The following is a 19,319-nucleotide window of genomic DNA, read 5'->3' on the forward strand; positions in this document are numbered from 1 at the left end:
CTTACATATAAACTTGCATTAGTATATTAGGAGAAAATTGTACTAAAACGCTGGTGAGGACATGTGACAATGTAAAGAATGGAGCTTAAGGATAGAAAAAGGGGAAAATGAGGGGCACCAAACTGACACTATCTGTTCACCCCTAAAGATGACATGGCTCTTTTGAAGCATTTGTTGTCGGTAATTCCTGCTCTAGGAGGCATTTGGTGGAGCAGAGGTGATTGGCAACTGATTGGCACTGTGAGCACTCAGCTGGGTTTTGTTTCCTTCGCAAATTGCATGCCCTGCCCTCTGGAAAGAGCCCAAATGGTCCCCTAACTTCATGACCTGCAAATGGAAACAGAAACTTGCACTGGGGATGGATGCTTTGGCCTAGCCCTAATTGTTGCAAAGGATAATGGTCTGGGATACCCAGGCTTGACACACACACATACCCTTAAGCCACAAAATTCACTGGGTAACTTTGGGCCAGCCACACCCTGCAGTGGCTGGTGCCCAGGTGACTTCTGGGGCAGAAGGCATGGAGGCCAACAGTAGGTGGCGCTGAGCCTATGACAGGCAGAGACAACTAATTCTAGCTTTGTCCCCACCCTCCTTCCTGATGAGTTCTGCAGGGATTGACGCTTACAGCCACTGCTACCTGCTGGAAAGAAAGAAAGCAGGTAGGAGGGAGGCAGGGCATTCACTAGCCTCTGTTGGTCACACACCACCTCACAAGGTTGCTGGGAGAAGAAAAGAGAAGGTATCACATGTGACACTCTGATTGCATTGGAATATTTTTTGGGGTGTGTGAATTTAACAAATCAATAAACACGGTAGCGGGTTGCAGAGGGGACGGTGAAGGGAGGGGAAAAAAAACATCTACAGGCCTCAGCAAAGAAAGCGAAGCAAGCTGATTTGCCCTTCATGCAATTTTCATAGGCCCACCACGGTGCCACGGCTGATTATTTAATGCCTCCAATAGGTGTTAAAAAGTTTCTCCGCTGCCACCCGGGGAATGTATTATGAAACAGGAAGAGGCAAGTGGCTGCAGTTAGAAGCACAAAGGTGAGATAATGGCCTTCCACATCGCCGAGCTGCCAGCTCTGCTTAGCTTAGAGCCTGGCAGCTAGAGATTTCGAAACCCTACAGCCCTCTTGAAATATGGATGGAATGTTGAAGCAAATGACAAACACAGGAGTTGTCACCTTTTTGGGGGGAGCCGGAAATTCCGCTGCCGCAAAGCCACCTCAAAGGCATATATGTGCTGCAGCAAGTGGTTTATTTGCGGTACCAGTGGCGTAGCATGGGGGGTGCAGGGGGGCCCGGCCGCACCCGGCGCAACATCTGGGGGATAGGGTTGGGGGCGCAAATCCACGGGTTAGGGGGTGCAAATTACTTGCCTTGCCCCGGGTGCTGACAACCCACGCTACGCCACTGTGCGGTACTAGGCAGGATTCAGCTGACTACGGGGTCAGGTTTGAGATCCTTCTGCATCACCAAGGGGCAAAGATTTACTTGGGACATGCCATTTCAGGGGTGGAATCACATCCTTGGATTCTCTCGATATTAAAACGAAACAAGGAAGATCCCATTATGGGGATGCCCTTCTCTCTGCTATATGTGAAGCAGCAACGATCAGCTGCTTCAGGCGCCTTGTGTAGACTTCTTGCTCCCCTCCTGTGGTTTCCATCAACTGGTATTCAGAAGTATCTTAGCCTCCAACTGCGGAGGCACAGGACAGCAGCCTTTGATAGTCCCTTCCTCTATGAAACTGAAATGATCAGACAAAGAATGATGGGGAAATGAGCCTGGAATATAGTAAACTTCCAATACCTGTTGAGGAATGATTATGTATTTGCTGAGTTTTTGCAACTGTAAAATAAAGTGACCATTTATTTTCATTTTTATTGGCATGGCTGGAATGCCAGACCAGCCAGCTTCTGTACATGGAATTGGCAAAGGCAAGGGGCATCCCTCTTTCTCAGGCAGCAAAATGTCTTGCGCCTGCCCTGACGACATGGAAGGGAGATCAACACATTTGCCGAACCCTACCTGCTCTTACATCTTCAGCTGGCTCTGTATCCAGCTCGCAGCACTGCGATGTGCACCAGTCAACAGATATTCAAGTTTCCGTAGCATTTCCCAGGCCAAAACTTTGCAATAAAAAAATCTTTAAACTGGGAAGAGCATCGCTTCCGATTTAGCTCACCTTATTGTGCATCAAACTTTAAAAACAGTGCTTTCAAGTGCCTCTTTTCTGGGCCTGCAAAGAGGCTGCTGTTCGCTACAACACGGGTTTAAAAATAACGGAAATCAAAAAGGCGAAATGTAAATGATTTAAATGAGTGCATATGTTCTTTTGTAAAATGCATCATAGCAGCTGCAACGTGCTTCCCCCGCCCCTGCTTTTACCCGTGTTTTAGATTCAAATCAAAGGGGAAACGGCTCACTTAGAATATGGTGAATTTTTTATCTGTGTTTTTAAGGGGAAAATGTACTTATCTGTGTTTTACAATATGCTATATTTGAAAACAAAAAGGAAATGGATAAAAAATAGAACAGTGGCACGAAAGGACCTTTTCCTTTTTTCCTCCTTCTCCCATTCAAGTTATCCGAGATTAAGTTTCACTTGAATTTTAAGAATACCTACCTAGGGCTCTGTTTCAACCACCCATCACATTTGAGGGTCACAACTAACCTGCCCCAGGGTACAAAAATTAAGCAACCTTTTGCCCCACCCCAGCTTATATTCCATGGGTCCTCCTCACAGTAAGGGGTCACAGCTCTGTAGCATTTCAGCCCCTCTTGTGAGCTTCATCTAGCATTTTTGTTAGGTGGAAGGACAGCACCGGACTTGATGATCCAGCAGAGCTGAATTGTAAAAGGTTAAAGGGGTGCCTACTTAATGTGTGTTTAAGCTCTAATTATCACTAGCTGTGATTTTTGCGCCTTATTGTCATATAACTCCCACCTGACCTTTTTCTCCTTCGTATACCTGCCAACTAAGATTTCACGTTGAGCAAAAGATGATGTGGGCTTAAATGCACAAAAGATTATGCCCTGATAAATCTGGAAAGTGCTTAAGCTGCCACAAGGTATCACTCCCTACAACAGAGTAACACAGCTACCCCTCTCCACTGGTGAAATGTAAGAGAACAGTGCTTTTGAGCATACGCCGAGCACCTTTCCTTTCCCACGGAATAACTGCAGCCCATCTCCATCCTCCTGGGACTAGGCCCTCTGTTGAAACACTGAGCAAAAAAGAAAAAGAAAACATCAATAGGGTCTCCAGATGGCACTACAAAGATTTTTCTATCCACAATGGGGGGGAAAAACCTTAGGTGGAGATGGCAGGCTGCAGGGGATCCCTTGGAAGCCATTGCAAGCTCTTTTTTATCTTCAGCACAATTAATATTTCTTCAGAAGTCCTTCTGAGGATCCCCAGCTTCTGTGCTTATCCACAAAGGAAGATTGGGGCATCAGATCTAATTAGAATCAAAACTGCCCACCTCTCTTAACCTCAAACCTTATCTACGCCAAGCAGTTAACAATGGCTACGATCAAACAAAAAGTGAGCAGGCAGGTGTCAAAAGCTAGACGAACTTTCGCTTCTTCTCTGGACAAGAAAATATCTGCATTCTGTATTATTACTCACAATCAAACAAGCACCATTTATGATCTCAGAGATTTGCTGCTATCGCCACTATCATCACCGCACCCCGAAAAGCTGGCAGGAGTAGCTTTGTGACCTGACAGAGAACCTGGAGATAAATTCACAGTACTGCATCTTCCAGGGTTTTGTACTAAATGTTTGTTAGTCTTGTTTAAATGCTTCCAACAGCAAGGTGGCCAGAGCAGCAGGGCTGTGGGTTTCATATCAGTCTGTGGCATGGCATGGGCCTTCCTTGCGTCACATGACTTGCCAAACCAGGGCATCCCAGACAAACAACTGTAGCTCCTTGCTCCAGGCAGTGCCCCCTTGTGGTGCAGGCAGCAGGGAATCAGCAACCTGATCTGCAAGGTTCCCAGTTCAATTCCCCACGGCGCCTGGCACCTGGAAGTGATTTGATGTAACAAATTCAGTCCTCGCAAGCGCTAAAAGGACTACCCCCTTTGGCAAATATGGATCTCCTTAAGATGGGACTGGTTTCCCAGAGCCATTGCAATGTAAAAAAGTGCACAATAATGCACTGAGGTTCGGATTTGGTAGGCTTCCAGTTCAACTGGATCATTGCCTGGGGAGATGATCTGATCTCTCCTGTAAAGATCCATAGCAGATTGGGCTTACCCCAATGCATTTCTAATAAAATGTGTAGCATCGCTAATATAGAAGGCTCGCGGCAGAATTATCGTGCAAGCCTCTGCCTTCTTTCCTATCCGTCAAGCTAAACCACGGATACCCACAAAGGCAACATGACACTGTGAAAGGAAAACACACATATACACCCAACCACAAAAGGACAAGGTTATTTGCGGTTCCAGTTTATGCACCGTGAAACAGACTTTCAAATATCTGTAAGAGCAAATCTTTGTAAGAAATGCAGAGCAAGTGAGATAATACCTTCTGGGGGCTAGACGAGGGTTTTGTAGTCCATGCTTCTTTACAAAGCTTACGTGATGAGAGCAAAGGTTTCAACATGAAGGAAAGAAAGAAGACGCATCTGCAGGCAGGCAGTAATGCTGCTTTATATGGAGACACATCATCCGTCCATTTAGCCCTTTAATGTCTACTCTGACTGGCAGGAATTCTCCAGGCAGAGCTGGGGGAGAGGCATGTGTTCTGCTTTCTAAGGGACAGTCCTCTAATTGAAGGAGTTTTCTATTTAAAGTGATATGTACTGTCCAAGCCAGGGGTCAGCAAACTTTTTCAGCAGGGGGCTGGTCCACTGTCCCTCAGACCTTGTGGGGGGGCCGGACTATATTTTTTTTGGGGGGAAATGAACAAATTCCTATGCCCCACAGATAACCCAGAGATGCATTTTAAATAAAAACATATATTCTACTCATGTAAAAACACCAGGCAGGTCTCACAAATAACCCAGAGATGCATTTTAAATAAAAGGACACATTCTACTCATGTAAAAGTACGCTGATTCCCGGACCGTCTGTGGGCCGGATTTGGAAGGCGATTGGGCCGGATCCGGCCCCCGGGCCTTAGTTTGCCTACCCGTGGTCCAAGTCCTTGTGCAAGAATCACTGAATAGACGCACACAGCTCACCTGGTCACAGCCTTGTTCCACACTAAGGTGAGATGTATTGCATTTCTATTTAAATTATAGCCTTTATTCCTAATTTGGTTGGTGAAACTGGCTGCCACAGAGGGCTCAGACACCCCCCCCAAAAAAAAAGAAATCCATGCTGTTGCTTGGTGCCTCTTGGCTATCAGCTCCTGGGAGGCATGTTCTGCGGCCACCACTTCCACAGGTAACTGTCAAGCAAGGTGGCCTGAAGGTGATGGGAAAACCAAGGGGGTGATGGCACTGCTGCCGCCCAGGCACCTCTCTGGTTCATGCCATCCCACGGCTCTCCCGACATTCAGTGTAACAACGCACAACCTGCTATACTTGACAGGAGGCTCGTTGCTGTAGCCTAGTTAAGTTGTAAAAGAAGGCAGTGCTCAGTGCGGCCTATCAGTCCCAAGTCAGTGTTGTTGAGAATTTGCCCCGTTGAACTTGGAGAGAGTTGCTTTACCCAGGGGTTGGTCACTAAGGAGTTACAGTGCATTTCTAGCCATGCCTACTCAGAAGTAAATGAATTTAATGGGGCTGGGATGGCAGCCTTGGTGCTTTCGAATGGATTGTGCCCATGTAAACATTACAAGTTTGATTGCTTGCAAAGAAGGCGGCAACCATGTACAGTGGTGCCCCGCAAGACGAACGCCTCGCAAGACGGAAAACCCGCTAGACGAAAGGGTTTTCCGTTTTGTAGGCGCTTCGCAAAACGAATTTCCCTATGGGCTTGCTTCGCAAGACGAAAATGTCTGGCGAGTTCCTGCGGGGTTTTTCCCCCTTTTCCCCCCTTTTCCTAAGCCCTAAGCCGCTTATCAGCTGATCCGCTAAAAGCCGCTAAACCGCTAATAGCGCTAATCCGCTAAGCTGTCAATGGGCTTGCTTCGCAAGACGAGAAAACCGCTATACGAAGAGCCTCACGGAACGGATTAATTTCGTCTTGCGAGGCACCACTGTACCTGCTTATTGGGGAAGATTGGCTGTGAGGTGTTAAGAAAGAGTCTAAGCTCAGGGCAGTTCTCCAGCAACCACCTTTTGCTGCCTTTCCTCCTGTGCCTTCAGACCTGGTCCAGCAAACCAGGCAGATGAGAGACGGTGGATCAAGGATACCCCCTAGGCTGCGTTCCTAGCCTGAATTTAGACAGAGAACCCCATGCTGGGACACACCAGCCCCCAACAAACCTTCACATCCACATGGAGCATTTAATCAATGGAATTAAAGCATGCACAACTAAATCAAAACTAATTTCATTTGAGCAGTAATTTTTAGACAAATAATGGGGCTATTGTGGTAAAGTGATTTGGGGGGCGAGGGAGAGAGGGGAACGCAGTTCCTTGGTAAGGGCACAAGGGACCCTAGATATACCTCTGCTACCAACTCGTACATAGCCAACAGAGGTAATCTAGTTATCATTTAAAAAAAGAAAGCGAAAGGAGGAAGTGAAACGAGAAAAAACACCAAAGTGAAAATGAAGGAGGCCTGAGCGTGCATCCGAAAGGCAGCGAATGCCTTGGGGTCACGCTTCATGTTACTGCTTTGGAGTGACCCCTTGATTAGAGGTTCTGTTTCCAAAGGATTTCCTTTGGTTAAGGAACAGGGGGAGGGAGAACGATAACCTTCCATTAAGAGTTAAGATCTTTTTCAAAACACAGCTCACTCAGGTTTTCATCTGACACCAAGAGAGGCAGAGCTTGGCCTCCTTTGGAACAATGGGAACCATGGATCCAACAGCGCCATAAAAAGGATGTATTCACTTAGAGGCATGACATCCTGAATGCTGGACTAGAGGGTTGTTGTTGTTGTTTGCCGCTCTTCATCAGCTGGTCCCAGCTTACAGCAATTTAAAATCCAGATTTTAACTCAGTGAAAACAAGCCACAGCCATAGGAATAGAGTGGGTCCCAAAACCACACATCTCAGGTGTCAAAGGTCAGGGTCAAGAGCTGTGTCTTCAGCATTCGCTGAAAACTAGGCAGTGACAAAGCCAGACACACTTCTTTGGGGATGGCATTCCACAACTTAGGGGCTGCCACAGATAATGCCCTCTCCCTGGCCACCTCCACCTCCATATTTCTGAACTACCAAGAGGGTCCCTCCCCTCTGCTGATCTTAACACTCAGGGAGGGTTGATAGGGAAGGTAATTTATGTTCTCATTTTCTTGTGCTCTTAGTACAGGAACTTTGAACCTGTGGCTTGCCAAAGGCTGCTGAACTACAACTCCCATCAGCCCAAGCAAGCATGTCCAATGGCCAGGGATGATGGGAGCGGCAGTTCAGCAACATCTGAAGGGTCAAAGGTTCCTCACACCTTTCTTGCTCCCTTGGCACCCAATATCCTGGCGCAAAACTCTGCCAAGATCAGACAATTAGTCTTATCTAAACTCTCTCCCCCTCACACTTTGGCTTCCCTTGAAATTTATTGGGATGTTTTGTCCAAACTGGAGCTTTAAAATTTGCCTCTCATCAACTTCCTGTCACTCCTGGATGAGAACGACATTTTCTTGTGCAGCACACCTTCTTATAATGCTTATGCGAATAATAATAATAATAATATACCCAATTTATGGCTCCCTGTGCCATTAACTTCTGAGCCCCATTAACTGGTCCAAACATCAATCACAGAGACAGCGACATCAGGGCTGGCGGCAAGTGGGGAGACACTGAGGACTGGCGCAACTAGGCCCTGTTTGCTGCACAACCCTAAATGTTTGCATGTGTTGCTCGCTTTCTTCCAATTTCAAGATGATTTAAAGCCTGCAGAATATTGATTTCCTCGCCTCTTGTAACTGGAGAGATAAAGCAAGCTAAGCAAAGACAGAAGTGGTGTTCCTGCTGAGCGCCCCACTTTCTCCTAACCTAAATAGGTGGAGACTTGCAAGAAAGGAAGTTGGAGAGTTCCAACGAAAAGAGAAAAGGAAGTGGGCACTGCTGCAGTTTGCAGGTTTGTTTCTGGTCAGGAATGGAAATCAGTCAAGCGAGTGGTTGGTATTGGTTAAAGCTGTTGCTGTTTTCTAAGTCTGCAAATGAAGCCTAACTAAGGTTTTAAAAATCAAAGGCAACACCTTAAATTGGATTTGGGGAGACATGCTGGCAGACCAGTGGAGCTGATATCAGCAATGCTGCCCCCCTAAACCCCATCAGGAAACTGGCGACCATATTTTCGACCAGCTGACATTCCCAAAAGCCGTTCTCAGGCTGAAGTCTTCCCTAGCAATGCTACTTTGAGCTGGAGATAACAGAGATGGAACCTGGGAACTCCTGCATGCAAAGAAGGCGCTTTGCTGCTCAGCGATGGGCCTGCCTTCTGAATGAATGCTGCAAAGATGGCCCAGGAATGTCAACACTGATGGGCAGCAGCCTTGAGAACCTTAACTCAGGGGTGGTAAGCCCCAGGCCTGAGGGTAGCATGCAGACCCCAGGCCTCTCTGCCTGGGCCTTGGGACTCTCCCTACACCACACCCCTCCCCAAGCCACACCCCTCACTGACAGTGTTCATGCCTGGCTGGAATGTGTCCTTGAACTCTGGTCATGCCTTTTGCTTGTCTGGATGGAGGATAGTGAGAGATGCAGGAGTATGTGTAGGAAATGAGCCTACCGTATAAAGATAAACCTCATGTATCCGCCCACTTTGGCCTCTAACGCTGTCCATCACTAGTATATGCCCCTCACAAGCTTGCCCAGAATGGAATGTGGCCCTCAGTTTGCAAAAGGTTCCCCGCCCCTGCTTTAACTAGACTGAAAACCAAGCCTGCTGCATTTTGAACCTCCTTAGCTCCCTCCAGACACTCAAACAAATTCAAGAATTTCCATTATTGTGAACAACCGAGGGGCGCGCGATGGGGAATGGGTCAAATCCCCTCCCTCCCCCGGTCACTGTTTCTTAGATTAGCTCCATGTCGCCTGAATGAAGCCACTGTCTGCAACAACCACCCTCCTTGATACCATCCAGGTAATTACTGGTTCAGGTGAAGGATTTCAGGGCATCTTAATTACACATCCCTGCAGCCAACCAGGACCCTGCGGGCAGCGGCTCTTACCAGCGCAGCCTACTTATTCGCGACGCCAGGCCTCCCCTGGCCCTCTCAACGCCAGTAATAGGAAACCGGTGGCCGTTCGGGCCTGTCAAGCAGTTGCCGGTGGCGATAAGGGCCGCGCGGGAATTCCCCAATGCCGCCAGCTCCCATCGGCTGGCTGCATTCACACATTTCGGCTACCTGAGTAGAGCTGCGCTCTGCGGCTCCCGGGCAGCACTTCAAGTGACTCTACAACGTTTGGGGATAAATATTTGATGGTGCCTGAGAGGGAAAGGGAAGCTGAACGCGCTGATGCAGGCAAGAAGTGTTTGTGAAACTGAGAGACAGCGACAGAGTGAGAGAGATGGACCCAGAAAGCAGTGCAGCCTCCAGTCTGGCCCATAGGGCTGTGTCCATTGGCCACTGATAGGCCTGAATCACAGACCTTTGGGGAGCTGGGCCAAAACCGTGCAGCCAGTTCTGTCTCTTTGCAGGAGAATCCTTGTGTTATGATGTCAGCTTTGGCTCCACAGCTCCCCCTACGATTGGTGCCTGCCTTTTTCTGTCCCCTACATACATCTTCCACTTCCTGTCCGCTGGAATGAGCCCCTTCCCTTCCCTTAATCCACACACCCTCCAAGTGTCCCCATTTTTGAGGGACAGTCCTGGATTTATAGAAGCTGTCCTGGTTTCTGATTTGATCCCAGAATGTCCTGCTTTTCCTTAGGACGTCCCTATTTTCATCAAAGAAATGTTGGAGGGTATGGAGTTATGCGACCCCTGAGCCAAGGAGTTAAGTAACTATACAGCCTTCAGAAGGCATCCCTGCATATGGAAGTTTTTTAATGTTTAATGTTTTATTATGTTTTAATATAGGTTGGAACCTGTTCAGAGATGGGGTATTATTATTATTATTATTATTATTATTATTATTATTATTATTATTTTGATGATGATGTAGGATGTCCCTATTTTTATCAGAGAAATGCTGGTGGGTATGTATCTGTGTAACTCCTTCTGCCTGTCTGCCATCTTTGGCCTGGTCCACACACACCAGAGAATTTAGGTGGGGAACAGGTGGGCTGAGACTTGAGGTGGCAAACTGGGACCAGGCTGAAAATGCTAGAATCGTCTCCCCCACCACATGCTCTGCCACCAGAGAGAGAGACTCTGTTGCAAAAGGGAAAAAAGCACAGCAAGAGACAGGCAGGAATCCAGACCCCTTCTGTTGTTCGTAGTTATTCGAAAATGACATCTCCCACCCCTGTGTTTGAAGTGGTACAAACCACTCCACCACCTCATTCTGCTGAACATACAGATCAGACCTCAGTCTGCGCATGAAAGCAGCGAACAAAGCTCATAGCCTTTGTTCCTCACTCTGCCCCTGCCTCTCCTTGCTACACTTTCCTGACTCTGCAAGCTTTCCCCTTGTTCTCTAGCCTGGTCGGTCTTTGCTTCCTGCTCCTTTCTCACCTTACCCACCTGGGCTGCTTTTCCGGGAACTGATATTGGCCTGCTGCTTTCCCCAATGATTTTGCCTTGCCTTTTGCCTACATATGCCTCAGCCTGACCTCACATGGAATTCCTCTAGTGCAGCCTTCTCCAAGCTGGCACTGTCCTGATGCTGTCGGACTCCAACTCCCATCAGCCCCAGCCAGTGTGGCCAATGGTCAGGGATGATGAGAGGAGTCCATAATGTCTGGAGGGCTGTGCTAATGTATGGCTCGTTGATTCTCTGTTCACTTTTACATTCCAGATTTGATCCCAAAGGAGTTCTAATCTTGCAACAAGAATAAAGTGTGCAAATCGAGCTCATTATCATATCCACTTCCTTAATGTGAGTGGCCATGGCAGCTGTTTGGCTGTGCACGTGCCCACAATCCCATGCACATAGCATAGGAATTTACAGTCATACCATGTTGCGTCCACTTCAGGTTACGTGTTTTCGTGTTGCTTCCCGCGGCAACCCGGAAGTACTGGAACGGGTCATTTCCAGGTTTCACCACTCGCACATGCGCAGAAGCGCTAAATCACGCCGTGAGCATGCGCAGACGTGGCGCTTTGGCTTGCATCAGTTCCGTGTTACCGATGGGCCTCCGGAACGGATCCCATTCGTAACACGAGGTTCCACTGTACTAGGCAGCTGCAGGCAAACTATTATTTCAGCCTTCAGCAACATGGCGCTCTCCAGATGTTCTGGACTACAACTCCCATCAGCTCCAGCCAGTGCACCCGATCCTAAAAGCTGTATAACAATCCCCAGGGAGGTTCGTCTGATGCCTAAGCCAAGCGAAAATGTTCTACTTCAACTTCTCTTAAATGTGTTTGTTGGAGGGGGGTGTTATTGGTTTGTTTTTATTCTAACTATTTATTTGTGCTTTTATTCTATATTTTCATCTTGTGAACTGCCCTGAGATCTTCGGGTGAAGGGTGATATATAAATTTAATAAATACAATAAATAAATTTTGGAAACATCATTTTTATCAGAGCAACTGTTGAAGGCGGAAGAATAAATGTTTTGCTATAATAATTTAACATTTCTGTTTTGTTAGTCAACCTCACCAGCTGATGTGGAAATGTGGGGGACTGAACCGAAGAGTGGGAAAATGAAAGAAAATGAGATTGCCAGATTCTCCTACCCCTAACATCCTCAGTGGCTCAATCCTCAGCGGCTCCCTCAATGTGCGCAGGTCAGTAAGGTAGGAGGAATGTCAGTGAAAGACAGTTTGCCCTCTATTACTGACCTCCTCCTGCAAAAAGAGAGTCCTGGGCTGGTTGTAGGGCGGAGCATGCAGAACAGCTCAACAGGGTGGCTCAGCCGGCTAGCCAACCACCCTCTGTGAATGGAGTGTACACCTTGGGACACTTCCCAAAGCCCTTTGCAGCACAGAGCTGTGAAACAAAGGCAGAATAATTCCTCAGCCATAGATCAGTGTGGAAAGGATTCCCTGGAGCCACTGCTCTAAAGCATTATAGAAACATTTACAACAACAACAACATAATTACTGTGAACTTAACAGAACACACATACTACTGCAGTGATTCCCATGATCTCCTCTCTCTCACACACAAATCGTCTCTCTGTCTCTGCTATCAGGACTACTAAGAGCTAGGCACTATGCTTTTTTTTTGTTTTGTTAAAATCCTAAATTTGGAAACCTGGCATTTTGTCTTTGTCAATCTGGAGCAGCATCTGGAATTTCCGTGCCTCTCCTTCCTCCGGGGGATATACTTCCCCTGATGTACATTAATCTTCCATTTAAAGCTGCATCCCCCCTCAAAAGGCCACCACCCCTCCCTGATTTAATGCAGGCGACCTCCCCTCCAACAACAGCTCACATTTACCTCCTTAAGGATACAGAAATGCCCCGCATAATCTTTGCGTGCATTTCCATTACCCGCGCACGGTTTGGGGTTGCTTTGCGATCACCACATTAAGTGGCAGAATTTAATTTATTATCCTGAAGCACCCAAATGCATCAGAACACTCAGCTTCCCCCAGTACCAATTTTCTTGCTTTGTGATCACCTCCAAGGGCTATTTCCTTCACCCACCCCTTGCCCCCCCAACGGTGGCGTTTCCTTAACAAGATTTTACTAGTGTACATTTTTGATGCTATCGTTTCTGTCACTTATCCAGGGCCATAACAACATTTCGAGCCAAGCAGGGGACAGCCGTGGCGCCGAGCTGCTGACTCTTGATTCTGCCGTCCACAAATTGAGCCCTGCCTCATGACCCTAGGAAATCCAAGGCTCCTCCTACGTATACACACAACTTCAGAGCTGCCACTGTGTTTCAGGAGGACAAAATCCTAAGCAGCATTTTGTTCCCCCCACTCATATCTTGGACCATCATTTTGGTCAACTATCTCTTCTGTGTGTGTGTGTGTGTGTGAGAGAGAGAGAGAGAGAGAGAGAGAGAGAGAGAATTAATCTATATGAATATTTTGGTGTTATTCAGAATAGAAGGATTTCTTCTCATGATGCACAAAGCATGGAATTTCTTCCTACGAGAGGCAGTGAAGGCCACCAACTAGGATGACTTCAAAAAAGGATTGGACAAATTCATGAAGGATAAGGTTATCAATAGCTAGCATCCATGATGGATATGTTCTTCCTCCACTCTTGGAGGCTGTGTGTCTCTGAATACCAGTTGCTGGAAACAATATAGGCCAGTTGCCTGATCCAGGAGGGCTTTTCTTACCTTTTTACTAGCTTCTGCTGTGTTCTAGGGTACCCTGTGGCTCCTTGGGAGTTTCTCAGTAAGAACACTGATAACAGCAGTCAAGCTGGCCTGAAAGACAGGCTGTCTGAATAGTACCAACTGTCCCTTGGAATGCGCAGAGTGTTGGGTCTGCACAGACTCCCTGTGAGGCACACCCAAGTGGGTCCCCTTACACTTCCCAGAATCCTCTGCCACCAAGCTGCACAAACCCTGCTACTGCTCAGGATCTGGCAGACGTTGCTAGACTACAATTCCCATCACCCCTGACCTTTGGCCATGCTGGATGGGGCTGATGGGAGTTGGAGTCCCAACATCTGGAGGGCAATGGGTTTGCAATCCCTGCTCTCTAGACGCTAAGCAAAAACCTTTAGGAGTCTCTTGCTGTAGCCTCGGTCTCCAGAGGTAGTTAAACCATCCGCATGTTCTGAATCACCAATGTGGGCCAAACAGGTTGATGTCACTAGCTTAAACATTTTGCAAGAGCCATTCTCCCTCTCACCACCACCGCCACCTGCCCCAACTCCAGCTGCAATGTCAATATTATCATAATGCAGGACTGCAGTGCCTGGCAGCTCCTATCATTTCTGAAATTCTGCCCGTGAGGCTAGGCCTTTAAATAGCAAGATGTCGAATGCCGAGCCCTTTGAAGGCTGTCACCAGCCCGCCAGTTGAGTGCTTTTACTAGCGCAGTGTTTGTTTATACAGACTTGACAGACGGGACTGTTTGCACAGCTAGATTTCACAATGCAACAAGGCAGGTGACACGTGGCACACCCCTTCAAAGACATGTGTATGTGTGTGTGCATAGCCCACCTTGTATTCTATCTCATGGTGGAATCCATGCATGAGAACGTAAGAAGGCCCACCCAGTCCAAAGCCCTGTTCTCACACTGGCCACCTGGATGCCTGTGGGAAGCCCACAAGCAGAACCCAAGAACAAGAACGTTTTCCTTTCCTGTGGTTTCCAGCAACTGGCATTCATAAATCTGAGCATCAAAGATGCGAGGCTGGGTTAACCTTGAAACTACTATGAGGTGCTGATGTGTGTGTTTGTATTTTGAACCAGGGTCTCCAGCATCTTACCTTGCTGTGCTATTGGCGCTTTGGTCCCTTAGCAAACCAGACTAGGCTCTGTGGCTGAAGGGCACAGGAAGCAGAGTCAGACCGTTGGTCCCTCTAGTAGAATCAGTGTCTACATGGTCTCAGGCAGGAGAATCCTGACCTGCAGAGCCTTGGAACTGAACCTGAGACTTTTTGTGTGCAAAACAAGAGATCAAAAACCAATCGAGGGATGACAGGTTTCTAGACAAACTTTCCAGCCAAGCCAGTTCTTCAGGCTGAGTGACTTCTCACATGGAGGAGCCAAGCAGACTTTGTGGCTGTGCCTTGCCTTGCCCTGCCTGATCCCACATATGACCTCCAGCCTATCTGTGGACACTTCTCCTTGTCTCAGACCCATTTGGCTATCTCCTACCTATGTTGGAGTTTGATCCTGTGGCAAAGCTAGGCACCAAGCTTGACAGCTACAATCAATATAGGTATCTGCCAGCCTAGAAGAGCCCTTCTGGAACAGGCCAAAAGGGGCCCAGCGAGTCCAGCATCCTGTTTTCAGATTGGCCAATCAGTTGCCTATGGGAAACCCACAAGCAGGACTTGAGAGTCTCTCTTCACCTCTGAGAGGAGGCATGGCTGGGAAGGGTACGTGGCCTGGAAGGTGCCCTGAGGGCCAGATAGAGAGACTTGGAGGGCCGCATTCATCCCCTGTGGCTGAGGTTCCCCCACCAATGCACTACTTCATTTCTTGCTCTGCTTCTGCTTGTTTCAAGTCACACCTGCCCAGCTGCTGGGGAAACAGAGTGCAATTCAACAAGGTTTGATGCACAGTAGTCCCGCTGAATTTAATGAGCATGGATAAGTTAGGTCCATTAACTTCAACAGGTCAACTCTGAGTGAAACCTAGTTAGGTAGCGCTGCCGGTTTTTTGCCCCGGTTCCCCTCTCCTGTTTTTAAAGAAAGCGGCAGGCTCTAGAAGCCACAATGTTAATTTCCCCTAATACTCTCTCTATGTAGTGTCACTGTAAGGCAGCGCTTTCCAAACTTTTCATGTCGGTGACACACGTTTTAAAATTTCATCATTTCACGACACAGTCATTCACTTTTACTGGCAAACCAGAGGTCAATCTAACCCCTTTCCAGCCCCGGGAGTAGCGCAGGGAGCGTTTACGCGACACACCTACATTGCAGCCAACACACTAATGTGTCTCAGCACACAGTTTGGAAAGTTCTGCTGTAAGGCATCATGGGAAATTTAAATGGCAGCTCCAGGATCCAGCTCTCCACTCCTGCCCATGATTGGGTAAGCGATAGTCAAGTCCTTGACATAGCTGGGGTGGGGCTGATAAGTCCATTTCAGACCTGGAACCAGCTCCTATGCCCAGAACAGTGACCCTCTGAGAAAGGGGGTCCTCTGCAGGCGGGTTGTCTTTCATCTAACATACTTTGAAAATAAAAATGTTTAAGGTTTGGGGCCAGGATGCAAGAGCACTGCCAGATGTTTGTGAAGCATTGCCTTGGCTCATTTGTCCAATTCCCCTTCAGTGTTCCAGTGTAGGGGCTGCTCTACATGTATATCCATATTCATAATTCAGCAGCTACTTTTTAATTTTTTTAATTAAAAAAAAAACCTCTTAGCTATCCCCCTGGAATCAGTTATGCCACCACCACATCTCACACAAAGGAAAGAACTGTCCTCCATGCTGGTGTGGGGGGGGGGGAGAGGGAAAAGCGAAGGCTATAAAATGTGCTGTAAGATCAATTAAAGATGAAAAACACACACTTGCAACTTTCTGATGGGAAGACCAAGCGATGGGCCTTGATAAGGGAAGGCGCCACTGGAGCCGTATCTCCGAGCAACAGGCAATCAAAGAGCCAGATAAGCATCTTTAGAAGAGCGCAAGAGACTCAGGACGCAACGGGCCATAAGAGAAGAATCACTTCCTGGTTTGGGATGGGTAGTAAAAATTTATGACCTATTAACCCTCCACAAACCTTTACAAATAGAATAAAGAAGTGTGTGTGGCGGGGACACAATGCATTTTCCAATAAATTGGTCATTGCGAGGAACACAGGGCCATTTTTGGAGGTCCGTTTGGCAATCTCAGCAGGAAGCTGGAATATTTACAGTAGAACATGATGTTACACAGTGGAGGAATGCCATTTGCAATCAAGAAGCTTCTATTCAAAGCTCTGCTTAACCAATTTGCTGCCTTTCAGTAAGCATCAAGGGTTGGTGGGGGGGGAGGACCATAGGAAGCTGCCTTATACTGAGTCAGGCCCTATTGACTGGCAGCGACTCTCCAGGGTTTCAAGCACGGGTCCTGGAGATGTGGGGATTGAAACCGGGTCATTCTGCAAGCAAAGCAGATGTTCTACCACTGAGCCACGGTGCTTTGGGTGAGTGAATGATCATCTGCAACAGAGAGGATGAGGAAGAATTCCTCTCCCATGGCATCTTGGCCACACCCACCCCCCCAAAAAAAACCCCTAGACATGACATTGAACTGAGGAAGGTAGAATGCAGGCAGTGCTAAACAGATGCAATTATTTCAGTTCCTTGTATTTCAAAAAACTGGGGAATGTGTGGCCTTCCGGACATGGCTGGACTCCAGCTTCCACCATCCCTGAGCACTGGTCATGCTGGCTGGGGCTGGAGGACCGCAGGTTTTGAACCCACTGCTCCAAAGGACATAGTCCTAACTCAGAGGGAACTGCCTCTTCTAAAGAAAGGTGTTCTGCCACCTCTCCCACACAGAAGGGAATGTTACTTCTTGGAGCACTGGCCCTCCAGATGTCATTGGATTCCAACTCCCATCATCCATTACCACTGGCAATGCTGGCTGGGGGTCAGAGTCCAACCATATCATCCAGAAGGCCACCGGTGCCCCAGCCCTGCATCAGGAGATCAAACCAAAGGGTTCTTGGCAGGAGCATACCTAGGAATCAGCCCAGATGGCGCCTACCAAGGACGCAGACGGGGGGGGGGGACGCAAATATTGTGAAGAAAGATGGAGGGAGCTGGTGACTGCCAAGGGTGCAAGGGATGCTGTCAATGCAGCTCCTGCCAAGGGCGTAAGAGAGCCTAGGTACACCTCTGGTTCTTGGTGAGTTTTCCCTTCCTTCTGTTGCATGCACAGATCCAGCTTTGTAGCATGGGTCTACAAAGTGTCAATGGGTGTCAAATTTCATCCTATGTTGGGGTTTTTTTTTGGTTTTTTAGGGGTGGGAAATTCAGGCACCTTAAAATGAAGCATATTCCAACAATAAGGCAAGCCAGTTAGGCTTGAAAGTGGTGCAAGAGATCCTCAAAGGAATAGTGGCATTTCTGCACATAAATCATTTGAAAATTGCAACTGCCGGTGGCGGTAAAGGACTGAATGCCAGTAGCAAGAAACCACAGTAGCAGAGATCGCTCTTGTGCTCGGGTTCTGCTTGTGGGCTTCCCATGGGGCCACTGGGCTGGTCACTGTGAGGACAGGATGCTGTGCTAGATGGGCTCCCTTTGGCCTGATCCAGCTGCAGAGCTCTTCTTATGTTCTGACTGAAGAAGGTTGTCAAGAAAGGGCAGTGAAGAGTGTGGCCTGGAGGGAGCCTTGAGGGCCAAATCCTGGGAGGCTACATTCAGACTCTGGGCCTGATGTCCCTCCTCCCTGAACTACAACGACACCAATGTCCATTGTGTAACTCGCACCTTATCCCGTGAGCTGCCGGCTTAGAGCAGCTGCCCAGACGGTTAGGCCATTCACGATTCAAAACACTAGACTAAAAAGTAATTATTAAAACATTTCAATAAATACACTTGGCAGCTTGTGTGATGCCTGGATTAAAACTTTGCTTCTATAGAAAGGAGAGAGAGAGAGAGGAGAGGAGGGGGGATTGGGAGCCCCCCCTCCACTCCCCTTTAAACAACTTTCACAAATCAATTTTCTCTATGTGTTTCAGTTTCCTTTGACAGTTTAAACCTCAATCCAATCAGCAGTCTCCAGGGATTTCCGAATCACTAAAGATTAAAATCCTCCTCAAGCCCCAAGTGTTTTTGCTAATGCTGTGTGTTTAATAACTCCACTTGTGAGAGATTTTGCTGGAGAAAATCCGGCGGTGCTGAACCCTTCGAAAGCTATACAGCTGAATTAAAATGTAAGGCTGTGCTGTCCTTCTCTCTGGACGAATATGGTAAAGGCGCTGCCACGAATCATGGAAGCTGGTCCGGGGCTGACCTATCCCACAAGCTCTCTCATGCACTGAACCTGGGCAGAGTGAGACCAAATTCAGGCAGAGAGCATCCTGCTCATAACACTATGGAAGACATTAAGAGCAACCACAGCACTGAGACACGGAAGAGTTGCTAGGATCAGGTTAAGAAATTAAAAAGGGGAGGGAACAGAACACAGCATTTACTACGAGAGGAGGTCAACAGCTCGGTTTTAAATAATATGTATTTAAATATGTATCTTTTCTCTGCTTCATACAACTACAGGCATTGTGCTCAAATTGTTAACAACTGGTTTCTGGCTAAGGGCCACTCCAGATTGGTGGTTTATTTAGGGGTACATGAGCGGTGGATTTATCCTGGACCATCCACACATCACTCTGCTTTATTTTTTCCGCAATGCTGCCTCAGTGTTATTGTCCTATTGCAACAAAAGCAGGACACCCCAGAAACAACAACACCCACAAGCATTTTCAGTATAAAAAGTTGCAGGATTTCAGCAGGAAGTCATCCACTGATTGGAAGCGTAACAGGATGTCTGCCTTGAAATGTTTGCAGGTGCAAACAACAGTGAAGGTGAGACTGCATATAACCACCCTGAAACT

At 47.6% G+C, this 19,319-nt stretch overlaps 1 protein-coding gene across 4 annotated transcripts in view; it reads right to left on the reverse strand.

Moving 5' to 3' along the window:
* The window catches only part of BCAS3 (BCAS3 microtubule associated cell migration factor), a 467,999-nt gene that overhangs the window by 201,358 nt on the left and 247,322 nt on the right, over positions 1 to 19,319 (reverse strand). The window lies entirely within an intron of this gene.

The sequence above is a fragment of the Podarcis cretensis genome (assembly GCF_951804945.1).
Source record: "Podarcis cretensis genome assembly, chromosome: 15".
NCBI classification, from domain to species: domain Eukaryota; kingdom Metazoa; phylum Chordata; class Lepidosauria; order Squamata; family Lacertidae; genus Podarcis; species Podarcis cretensis.